At 40.3% G+C, this 12,332-nt stretch overlaps 1 protein-coding gene across 3 annotated transcripts in view; it reads right to left on the bottom strand.

Annotated features, from left to right (window-relative positions):
• Positions 1-300: 300 nt before the first annotated feature.
• Positions 301-12,332, bottom strand: part of LOC140494379 (uncharacterized) — a 47,119-nt gene continuing 35,087 nt past the window's right edge. For all 3 annotated transcript variants that reach the window (XM_072593571.1, XM_072593574.1, XM_072593572.1), the window contains one exon: positions 301-1,486. The gene's annotated coding sequence lies outside the window, so the exon portion shown is untranslated. The remainder of the gene's footprint in view (positions 1,487-12,332) is intronic.

Genomic DNA, 12,332 nt, shown 5'->3' with positions numbered 1-12,332 from the left:
TACATACACAGGTACACACCAAAAGAGGCAGACACAGTTACACATGCATACAAACAAAACCACATAGACCCATACATACATACACTCACACGCAATGCATTACTTTGTCGAAGATTATCAATAACATTATCAATAATTAGAATCATAACTGGAATTCAGGATAAAGGAAGGATGAGAGAAATTGTCGTATTCTATTTGAAAAGACCATGATCTGAACTTGAACATCATACAACACCAGGTTATATTCCAACAGGTTTATTTGGAAGCACTAGCTTTCAATGCGCTGCTCCTTCACCAGGTGTTTGTGGAGTGTAAGATCGTAAGACACAAAATTTAGAGCAAAATATTAGAGTGCCATGCAACTGAAATAGTACATTGAACAAACCTGAATTTTGAAGTCTTTCATCCTTTACAATGGGTTGCAGTTTTCGGTTCATTAATATGTAAATCCCAGAACTTCATTTAAGTCATCTTCTCATGATAACTTAAGGTTTCACAACAAAAGGTGACATCTCAGCTCAGACAATGCATTATAGATGTGAAGTCAGAGTCTGTCTGTGTCCCAGTCTTGAGTTAGACTTGTTCTATTTCCAAAGTGGAATTAACAAAATATTAAATGCCATGACTGCCTGCTTTGTCTGCCTGCGGTGTGTGCATTTTTGAGCAAAACAGAATGTATCTGCAAATATATGTCTGCAAATATAATGATATTAAACTGATGTGATGGTTAATATAGCTTGTACATTTTCCTCCTGGCACTATTCTGTCCAACGAAATTTCATGTTCTCCTTTAGTAAATCTGTCAGTAGTGCCCCCATGCTGCTGAACTTTGGAACAAACTTCCTGTCGAATCTGCTCAGTCCCAAAAGTCGAAGCACCTATTTCTACATGCTAAGGAAATTCCTCCATTGCTTTCATCCACGCGTTCCTTGGAATCATCCTTCCATGTTCGATGTTATGTCCCAAGAATGTCACAAATTATGATTTTTTAAAGTTTATTTCCAGCTTTGGTTTTAGGAATCATTCAATGCATTTTGCCAACTGTCACATGTGATCTTTCCATGAATGGCGAAAGATCACCACATCATCAGGTTATTTCTTAATCTGGCCACAAGTTTGTTCATGAGTCTTTGGAATGTGGCTGGTGTGCTCTTCATTCCAAAGGGTATTATTTGGAATTGATACAGTTCATTTGGGTTAACAAATGCAGAAACTTTTTTCGCTTTCTCTATTAAAGATACCTGTTTGTAACAATGCATAAAATCAACTTTGTGATGTGACTGGCTTGTCCAGCTTTCTCTGTACAGTCCTCCAAACTAAGTATTGGCTTTGAGAGCGATTTTGTTACGTCGTTGACCTTCCAAGAGTCCAAAGAAAATTGTTGAGTTCCATCAGCTATGGGAACTAACAAGATCAGCGAACTCCACTCCATTCTGCCTCGGCTCGATGACATCTTCATTGAGTATCACATTCACTTCCTCTGTACCTGTTGGGCATTCAAAGGATTAAGCCGTTAAAGGTATTGTTTTACTGGAACAGCATTCCCTCCTTCCACCTCATGCACACTGCTATTAGTCCTCCCATTTTATTCCAGCATATGTCCTCATAATGCTGCAACAAACCTTTCGATTGTGTTTTTTGCTCCTGAGACAGATAGCCAATTCTCTCACCCCATTCTTTAAGGACTTCCTCATTATTTAACACACTTTGAGGCACATCAAACGCCATTACATCTGGATCTGATTTGTCACTCGGCAGAGCAATATATAATACCTGCTTCGCCAAGTCCCTGTCGTTATTATAGTAAGGTTTCAACATATTCAGATGGCATGCCCAATGCAGCTTCTTTTCTGCACAGCAACTTTAACAGATAACTTTTTCTCAATTTGATAGGGACCACTAAACCTGCCTTTGAAGGTATTTCCTACTACTGGGAACAATACTAATACATCATATCCTTGGGAAATCGTCTGAATTTTACAGTTTCTATCTGCCAACTGCTTCAGTCTTTGCTGTGCCCTATTCAGGTGCTGTTCAGTTAACTCACCTTCCCGATTTAATTATTCCATCATCACAAAACCCCGGGATTTTGGATGGTACGGACTTGATTTAAAGTGTTGTAGATTAGAGTGCTGCTGGAAAAGCACAGCAGTTCATGAAACATCCGAGGAGCAGGAAAATCGACGTTTCGGGCAAAAGCTCTTAATCAGGATTCTTGATGAAGGGCTTTTGCCCGTAACATCGATTTTCCTGCTCCTCGGTGCTGCCTGAAATGTTGTGCTTTTCCAGCACCACTCTAATCTAGAATCTGCTTTCCAGCATCTGCAGTCCTTGTTTTATGTTGTTTAAAGTGTTGTGTGCTATCCAAAACTGGCTTACAAGTCTCAGCAGTATAATGGGACCCTTGGCCTGATTGAATCTCTCCAGGTAGCCCATAAAGGGTAAAGAAAGCTACCAACTCCTGACCATCCTTTTTGTCTTAATACTCCGGAATGGAATTGCCTCCGAAATCTAGTAGACGTATGCATTATAGTTACCAAGTGCTGATTTCCACTTTTAGTTTTAGGGAGGGGACCTCCACAATCAATCATAAACCATATGAAAGATTCTTCAAATGCGGGAATTGGCAACAAAGCTACTGATTTTATTACTGCCTGTGGCATACCTACCATTCGGCATGTATAATATGTGTGTCAATATTCAACCACATTCTTGTGCATGCAAGGCCAAAGGAAATGCTTTTGTACATTAGCCCAAGTCCTCCTTACACCGAGGTGACCTCCTTCTGGTAATTCATGTTCTACCCATAACACTTCCTGTCTGTATGCTACAGGCAACACAACCTGGTGCACCTCTGCCCATTTCTCCTCTGCACTAACCTGCTGGGATCTCCACTTTTGTTTTAGGCTTCTATCCTTAAGATAATAACCCTCAGGAATATATTCTGATTCCTTTTCTGAGTTGGTGTCAGAATATATATCTTCTCATCTTTCTGTTGCAAGTCTCTTAGGCTTTCTGGACTAAACACTTCTGTCAGCCCCACTGCCTGTTAAGGGTTTTCCTCTGCCATTACATCGTACAGGGTGTCAGCTTAGTGAACTTCAACTTCTTCGTCTTTCCTTCTTGCTGTAACTTATGACAGTGCCTTCTTACTACGACACAGTCTGGAAAACTTCCATGGCATTCTTCTTGTTACTCCTTAGTTCCCTGATATTCCATTGGCTTCTCCACTCAAGGGATGTCACTCCCATCTTGGTTCCTGCTAAATAATTCCCAAGAACAAATTGTATTCCTGAAACTGACATTCTGTCAGTCACTCGTACAGAAACTTCCCCAGTCTTGATTTGGCTCTCCAACATGATCTTACACAGAGGAATGCTAACTTTCTGCCTATCTATTCAACAAATTATTACCTTCTCGGGTAACATGTCGGAAAGCGTGAAAATACTTTCATCTCTTACTATCAGAGAATGAACAGATCCCATACCTCATGAAACAATAACCTATTTCCCATTATCTTCTTGATCTTCCTGAGTAGACATTTCCCACCGTGTTAAAGTCTTTACAGAGATCAGCAACTAATTCAATATCCCACCCCTGCCAAGGATGTGCACTCTCCTGCAGCTCCTTGGCTTTTCTTTGGGTCTCCTTTACTACTTTCCCGAATACCATTGGATTAGCCTCTTTTCCCACATCTTTTCCCACAATGTCATTCTTCCACGACCAGCACTGTGACTTTATGTGTCCCATCTTACCACCGTGGAAACACCTGAGACCTTTCATTTTCTCGAAATTCTTTTCATCACCAAAGGAGAACTATTCCCAGTGTGCTCGTCTCTTTGTTTTATAGTGAAGGATCTCGCCTGCTTCCAATTTCTATCCCTCACAGGGATGAAACTCGTTTCAGAAACTAAATTTCACGTCATGTATCAATGCACATTTTTCGGTCATCTCTGCTGCCCTTCTCACTTCTTGAAATTTCTGTTCATCATATAAATTCTCTGGAAATGCGTTTATGAACCCCTCCAGCAGAATAAACTCTCTTGACTTCATTTCCATCTGAACTTGATTTTCCTGACTAATAAGCAACTACTGAAGTTCACACTCTCTCCCTTTCTCTTTCTCCTTCATCTCTCTCTTTGGTCAGCTATGAAACTTCTCGCCTTTTCTCTCTCGCTCTTTTCAGTCTTTTACTCTCTCTCTCCTCAGTCTCCTTTTCTCTCTTTCTCTTCTTTCTTCTCTCTATCTTTTTGCTCAGCTAATAACCTTCTCTCCATTTCTTTTGCTTCCCATTCCGTTTGGCTCATGCACAGTTTACATTTTTCTAATTCTGCTGAACTTCTGTTTCTCTGATATACCTCAGTGTTTGACCAAGTCCATTTCAATTTCCTTATGTCCCTGTTTAAAACCAATTCTAATCTGTTTGCTAATTACAAAAGAATATCCTTCCTCTGTCTTTCTAACCTTCCTTGGCAAAGTTGGGAAGCATCTTCAAAACTCAGAAGCTCTTTAGCAAAGTTAAGAGCCATTTCCCTCTCTTTTAATTTAACCAACCACATGTAATCAAAATGAAACAAATTATTTCACCTACGTTTTATTAAAAGATTGACGACACTAATCTAGGATTTTGGTACCATACAAAGATGAGGCAAATATTCTCTGTTCAACATAAAATAACATGTAGTTATCTTTTATTTTTATATCATAAAGTGTTGTAATGAGTTTAAATTTTAGTTCTAAACATATAGTAACAATGTTGTTTTCTCAGATATAATGTAAGCATTGTTATATGAAATAGTCGGAGTTCACATGTTATTGTTGTCCCCAATTTACAAAACACAGAAGATATTTTATTATTGTTCATACCGGGAAACCCATCACTTGCAATCACGACCTACATAATAAATAGATTCCGAAGGATCTGAATTCAGGCATAGTGCTACTGGAACTCACAGCTGCCTGTAATACTGAGTGACACACTGGCCTGCTCCTCAAGAGACCTTACAACCTGGGTAAGGGCAGTTATTCAAACCAACTTTCACAAGAAATCATTCGCAGCCCATCCTGGGCGGGTGAAAACTAACCAATAGCCTATCGCTGGTCTTAGGGTAGACAAATATGCTGTTCAAATTAGGTACCGATGACTGACCAACAAACAGGTCTTACAAATTCATCTTCAGTCTCAGCCTGCTCCAGGGAGCAGATGGATGGGCATGTCTTGCCAGAACACACCGCACAATCGACTTGACAGCATCTGGCCTTCCTCCTAGATTCCAGATATTTGCACCCTGCACCAGACCCAAGATGAAGAAATTCACAATTTGACTGTCTCCTGGAGCACACTGTGTCTCACAGTGAACATTCTAAATCCATAAGCAGTATATGTCACCTTCACACTAATCAGTGACAAAATAAAACTGATTTTCTGTGTAGATGGCCAGAGATGAAGATACAAGGGTCACCCAACCTGCTTTTGAATGGGTTTCAATCGAGATCAGTCCTGCAGAGTGCATCTGAGGGAAACGGCAGCAAATGCCAAGCCGAGAACCACTTTAATAACTGAACTGTGTGGATTTTTTCTGATCTTTGTCATCACACACACATTGTACTGACACTCAGTTGAATGTAACAATGGACACCATATGTGCAAGTCTCGACCTAACGCCCCTTCCCAGTTTCCTCACCTCACTCCCTCCCCCATTCACCAAGTGATGAGAATCCACTACCTGGAAGAAACAGTCTGTGCTTCTTCTCAGGTGGTCCACTCCATAATGGCCTGTTTAACCCACTTATTGACTGCTTTTGATTTCAATGCTAGATAGTTTGCTGACTTCCTGAGCCAGTATGGTTCCCAATATCCTCGGGATCATGGAAGGGAAAACATAGGAAGGCACTCAGCATTTTCTGTGAGAAACGTCACATGATGAGAGGCAGATTTGAGTTACCAGAAGGAGAGTGATTATTGTTCACAAAGGGTCAGCACACAAGCCGGTACCCTGCACACTCCAGCAGCATCGCTGGGAACACATGCACTTGTGGAGAGGCTTCATCATCACTGCACATTACTGAGATCTGCCACTCTGCACACTGACTAGCGAATTAATCACCAAAAAACTCATGGTATGTGGAGATGATCGCTCAGTTCGGGAAAATGGCATTTGATGCATCAATTTAAAAAAAAAGATGATTCAACAAATATTGCTTCTTACAGTCTTAGATTTCCAGTTTTGCTTCGTAGATTAGGAAGCCTGATAACAAACGGTGAATGGTTACAGAACTCCGAAGTACAGACGAGGTACAGACTGTTCCTGGTGTTATATTCCAGGCTGGATGTCCTTTACTTTGGTGCTAGGATTATTACATGTCAGACAGATGTGATAAGGGAATAGACTGGCACGTGAAATTGTGACTTTTTTGCCATCAGAGATGTGGTTGAAGGAGGTCATTATTGGCAACTCTAGCATAGGAACTATAGATAGGAGATGCTGTTGTTTTATTAAGTAAGGAATCAATTACTGCTGATAAGATGGACAAGATCTTGCACGGGCCTTCAACTGAGGCTTCGAGGATTGTGATTAGAATAAAAAAGATGACAGATAATTACTAGGGTCATATTAAAGATCGACCTTTAAAGGAAAATACATGAGCCAAAGTGTAACCAATCGCTGTAGTGTATAAAAACAATAAGAAGGTAATTATATTTATGCTTTTCAATATGCCACATTTATTGGGCACAAATATTTTGATATTTATTGCTGAGATCTTCTTGTATCAGCATGTGGAAGATACAACAAGGGATGGTTTAATTCTGGACCGAACCTAATCTAGTCCCACTAGCCAGCACCTGGCCCTTATCCCTCCAAACCATTCCTAATCTTATATACATGCAGATGCCTTTCAAATAGTGTCATTCTAATTGTGGGTAAAGCTGTAGTCGAACAGCATGGAGTGGGGAGCGGTGTTCATGCTCAAAATGGATTTGATGAGAGTTTGGGACCAATATTTTACAATCTGAGTTCCAATAAAGGAAAACGAGCACACTGAACCTTCAACATCTGCAAACGTTCAGGGCTGAAAAACTAAGTAAAGAGAAGCTTAAAGCAGTTATAAAGTGAGCAGATCAATGGAATCCCTATAAGAATGTGGAAGTTGTAAAACTGAACTTACGGAAATCAGTTGAAAAGCAAAAATGGGGTGTGATAAAACATCAGCGGGTGTTCAATCGCTATACCCGGGGAAGAGGATAACCCTGGAAAGAATGGTGGTATTAGGGATCAAGGAGGCAGCCTGTGCGTGGATCCAGAGAATATGATAAATACGTACTTCATACCAGTCTTCAGTTTAGAGAGTGACATTTTGGAATCGGGAAGAGTAGCAGAATAAAGAGCGGACACATCCCCAGATCTGGATGAGCTGTATCTTAACTCTTATGGGAACGGAAGGAGGAAATTACAGGTCCTGACCCTCTTTTCTTACTGTGCTTTTGCCACAAAAGATATGCGATAGAACATGGTGCAATCAAATGTAGATTCAACAAGGAGTGCTAGAAACAAACGAGAGAATTAAAACCACCAAGTCTCATATCAGTGAGAGGGAAACAATTGTAGAAGGTTCTGAAAGCTATTGAGCTTGGATCATTAAGTATCTTCAAAGGTGAGAGACATATTTTTAATCAATCGATGAATCATAGGTTACGAGGAAAATGGAGTTGAGGATTATTAGAACAAACGTCATTGAACTGAAAGGCAGAGCATACTCGGCGAGCTGCTGGGCCTACTGTTGTTGCTATGCCTCATGGTATTCGTTCTGCTACTATCCCTGTGTTCGCAGGAACAACAACCTCTCTGTGAGCCACGGTTCAGAATGCAACTGACGAATTCAAGGAATTTATAAATGCTACACGAATCAGCAGAAATATGTTTGAAGCAGGAATCCAATCTGTATTTTAAACCTTGCAATGAAATGTAGTCTCATTCTTTGAAACACTAGGCAACACAGATCTAGTTTGTCATGGCCCTCTTTGATATAATATTCCTTGGAAGAAGTCAATTGAACCTTGCTTGCCATCTCTCTGTGGCAGTAATATATTTCCTGAGATAAAGAATCAACATTGCAAATAGTCCTTCACGTACAATCTGGCCAAGCTCCGACTCAACTGAAGCAAGACGTCACTCCTCCTGTGCTGACATCCTCAGACAATAAAGGTTCCCATTCCACTGACATTCCAACTAGTTTGCTGCACCTGTATGTTACACGTCGTCAGCTTATAGACAAGGACACTTCGGTTTTATTTAAAACTGTACTTTCCAACATTTTAAGAATTAAGAATTATACCTCACATCAATTTTGCCAAAAAAGTTAATAACTTTCTGTTTCCACATGATGATATTTGCACTGATCTTGTCCATGTGGACGCCGAATCAATCTTCATAATTTTTTTCCATCTTCCTCACTGCACGCATCCCCACACATGAATTACGTTTAATTCCTACATTGTATTTCCAGTCTTTTCAATAATAATTAATCCATCGAGTGGATTTGAAATGCTAGAATTTTTAGGGAGCAGGAGGCCCAGTGTGCATTCACAGGCAATTCAAATGCACATCATTACCTACAAACATTATCCGGCCTTTCCTCTGTATCCTCCCTGACTCATCCTGAACATAATCTACTTATTTTATTTCTTTCTGTGAAAAGCAATCCAACTGTCTTTGTTGAAGAATAATCTCCTCTGAGTAAATATTCTCAACCAAAGAAAAGACAATGAATGAAGTACATCACCTCGGCATTCAAATTGACCCTCAGCAGCCTTCTATAGTCAAGATTGAGTTGACACGTTTCAGGTTATCGACCCGACATCCGTCTTGTTCCCTGTTTTGGTTGGTATTGCTTAGTTATTTGTTTACTCCTTAATACCTGAGAAAGAAACCTTTTTTGCAAAGGAAAGCTTGTGACAGATTTGGGCCAAAGGCAGGTAAATGGAGTTACGTAACAAATGTCCTTAAATTGTGGAACAAGCGCAAAGGGTTCAACAAGCTCATCCTATTCCTATCGTCTTGGGTTTCATGTTGCAATGGCATGGTGACCATGCAGCCAATTACAAATTCATTTAAACAGATAAATGTTTAATTAAATTATATGGAGTGACTGATTGTAACATAAAGAATTTGTATTGCTAAAGAAATCTAGGAACATGCCTAGATATGTTATGCTGTCCATGTACAAGGAAGGGTGCATTTGCTGTCCACCTTTTTGCCACCAAATGCACAACATTTACTGCCTCCACCATCAACTTTCAATGGAAGCAGTGTATCCAACAAGATACATCGTAGATATTTACCACAGTTCATTCGACAGCACCTTCCAATCCATGACCATCTGCAATATCAAGGGCAATAAATCCATGGAAACACCACCCCCTGCAAGTTACACGTAAAGTCAATGACTGTCCTGACATGGAAATACATCACCATTCCATGGGTTTCACTTGATGAATACCCTGGTTTTCTTTCCCTCCCATTATTGTGGGTGCCCATGCACCAAACCGACCGCAAATGCTCAAGTAGGCAGCGCACCACCACCTTGTCCAGAACAACAGTCTATGTGTAATAAATGATGGCCCAGCCAGCAATGGCTGATACCTGTCACTGAATAATACACTAATGTTTCACAGCTTGCAATCTGGGTTTCACTTTCAGAATTAATTTCGTCTATATTCTTGAGTTTCAGGAAATTGATCCGTGATTTGATTAGATTAGATTAGATTAGATTAGATTAGATTAGATTAGATTACTTACAGTGTGGAAACAGGCCATTCGGCCCAACAAGGTCCACACCGTCCCGCCGAAGCGCAACCCAACCATACCTCTACATCTACCCCTTACCTAACACTATGGGCAATTTAGCATGGCCAATTCACCTGACCTGCACATCTTTGGAATGTGGGAGGAAACCGGAGCACCCGGAGGAAACCCACGCAGACACGGGGAGAATGTGCAAACTCCACACAGAGAGTCGCCTGAGGCAGGAATTGAACCCGGGTCTCTGGCACTGTGAGCCAGCAGTGCTAAGCACTGTGCCGCCCACCATATATTTTAAGTTCCTTAAGGAAAAGGCAAAAAACGTTTTCAAAATCTAACGATTTTGGATTAGGGAGACAGAGTTTGTTAGAAAATAGGATCTGGCCAAAGTAGTGTGGGGACATTTACTTCTGGGTAACGCTGTTAATAACGTGGATTAGAGAGGAGTGTCCATGCTCAAAATGAAATATGTTACAATCTAAGATCAACCTTACGAAAACAAGCCCAGAGATACTCCGATGTCTACAAATATTCAGAGCTGAATAACAAAGTAAAGAGTAGCTTAAAGCAGCTATAAAGTGAGCAGATCAATGGAATCCCTCTAAGAATGTAGAAAGTGCAGCGCTGAAGTTAAGGAAATCAGGAGAAGAGAATAAAGGAGGTGTAATAAAACATTAGCGGGTAAGGTTGTAAGAAGCACAAGATATTTCATCCACATATCAGGGGAAGAGGATAACAAGGGAAAAAACAGGGAATAGGAGGGATCATGGAAGCAGCCTGTGCACACAGCCAGAAAATATGTGAAACACGTATTTCATATCCGTCTTCACTTGGGCGAAGGAGTTCCTGGATTCATGGAGGGCGACTGTGTGACCCTTTAATGGATTGATAGCGACCGGAAGGAAGAACTGGAAGTTTTGGCAGAGTAAAAACTGGACAAATCCCCCAGATCTGTGAGCTGTATCTTAAATTAATATGAAAGGAAAGGGCGAAACTAACAGGCTCTGAGCTTTATTTATTTATTGTGCTTTTGAACAGAGTGGAGGTGCTACAGAGAGGTCGGCATCTAATTTCGTTTCATCAAACTGTGCTAGAAATAAACAACGGAAGTAAAGACGACCAAGTCTCACACCAGTAAGAGAAACAATTGCAGAAGAGTTTTAAAATATCTTCAAGGCTGAGAGATATATTTTTATTTAGTCAGTGAATCATAGGTGATGGGGAAAGGGCAGGAAAGTGGAGTTGAGTACTATGAGGATAAACATTATTGAACTGAAAGGCAGAACAGCTGGAGAGCTGCTGGAAATATTACTGTCCTTATGCCTTATGGTATCCAGTCTGCTACTATTCCTGTGTTTGTGAGAACAAAAGCTTGTCTCCCGTTGGAGTGTGACACAGTTCGGAATGCAACTGAATTGAAAAATGGTACACAAATAGCCAGAAATTATTTAGAAGCAGGAATGTAATCAGTATTATGTAATTTCCAAGGAAAATAATGTTCATTCCTTGAAACACTGGGGTAAACAGGCAAAGATTCTCCTGGACACCTTTGATAGCATAGTCCTTGGAAGAAGCCTATTGAACCTTCCTTTTCCTCTCTCTATGGCAATAAAATATTTACTGAGAGAAAGAACCAAAACTGCACAGAGTCCTCCGGGTGCAGTCTGACTAAGCTCCAATTCAACTGAAGCAAGACGTCTCTCCCCTTGTGCTTACACCCTCTGACAATAAAGATTCTCATTCCACTGTTTTTCCAAATAGCCTGCTGCACCTGTAAGTTAGATATCAGCAGCGTATAGACAAGGACACCGTGGGTTTTATTTATATCTGTACTTTCCAACGTTTCACAATTTATGAAATATAATGTCTATTAATTTCTCTAATAAAGTGGATAACTTCACGTTTCTGCATCATACGTCATTTGCAATGACCTTGCCCATGTGGCGGCCCGTTCAATTTTCTAAATATTTACATCTTCCTCACAGCACATATTTCCACACAAACATTAACTGTAAATTCTTCACTCTGTTTCCTGTCTTTTAATGAATATTTAATCCATCCGAGTACATTCATATTTATAGTTTTGTTCGAGTGAAGGAGGCCCATAGTGTTCTCACTGACACTTCAAATGAGCATTATTACCTCCACCCAATTTCCCACTTTTACTATGCAACCTGCTTGACACATGCAAAACACAATCTATTTCTTACTTTGAAAAGCTGAAGGACTATCTTTGTTGAAGAAACTATTCGCAACAGAAGTAAAGACAATGAGTGAAGGACCTTACCCATCATTCAAATTGTCCCTCTACAGCCTTCTGTAGTCAACACTGAGTTGACACGTTTCAGATAATCCATTCAACATCTATCTTGTTCCCTGTTTTGGTTGGTATTGTTTCATTCTTTGTTTACACTTCAATACCTGAGATAGAAACTCTTTTGCGAAGGAAGGGTCGTGACCGATTTGGGCCAAAAGCAGGTAAAAGGAGTTATGTAACAAATCAGTTATAATCTCCTTAAATTATGGAACAGG

This window comes from Chiloscyllium punctatum, chromosome 24 (assembly GCF_047496795.1).
Source record: "Chiloscyllium punctatum isolate Juve2018m chromosome 24, sChiPun1.3, whole genome shotgun sequence".
NCBI classification, from domain to species: domain Eukaryota; kingdom Metazoa; phylum Chordata; class Chondrichthyes; order Orectolobiformes; family Hemiscylliidae; genus Chiloscyllium; species Chiloscyllium punctatum.
Note: the sequence above shows the minus strand (reverse complement) of the source record. Positions and strands in the feature narration are given on the sequence as shown.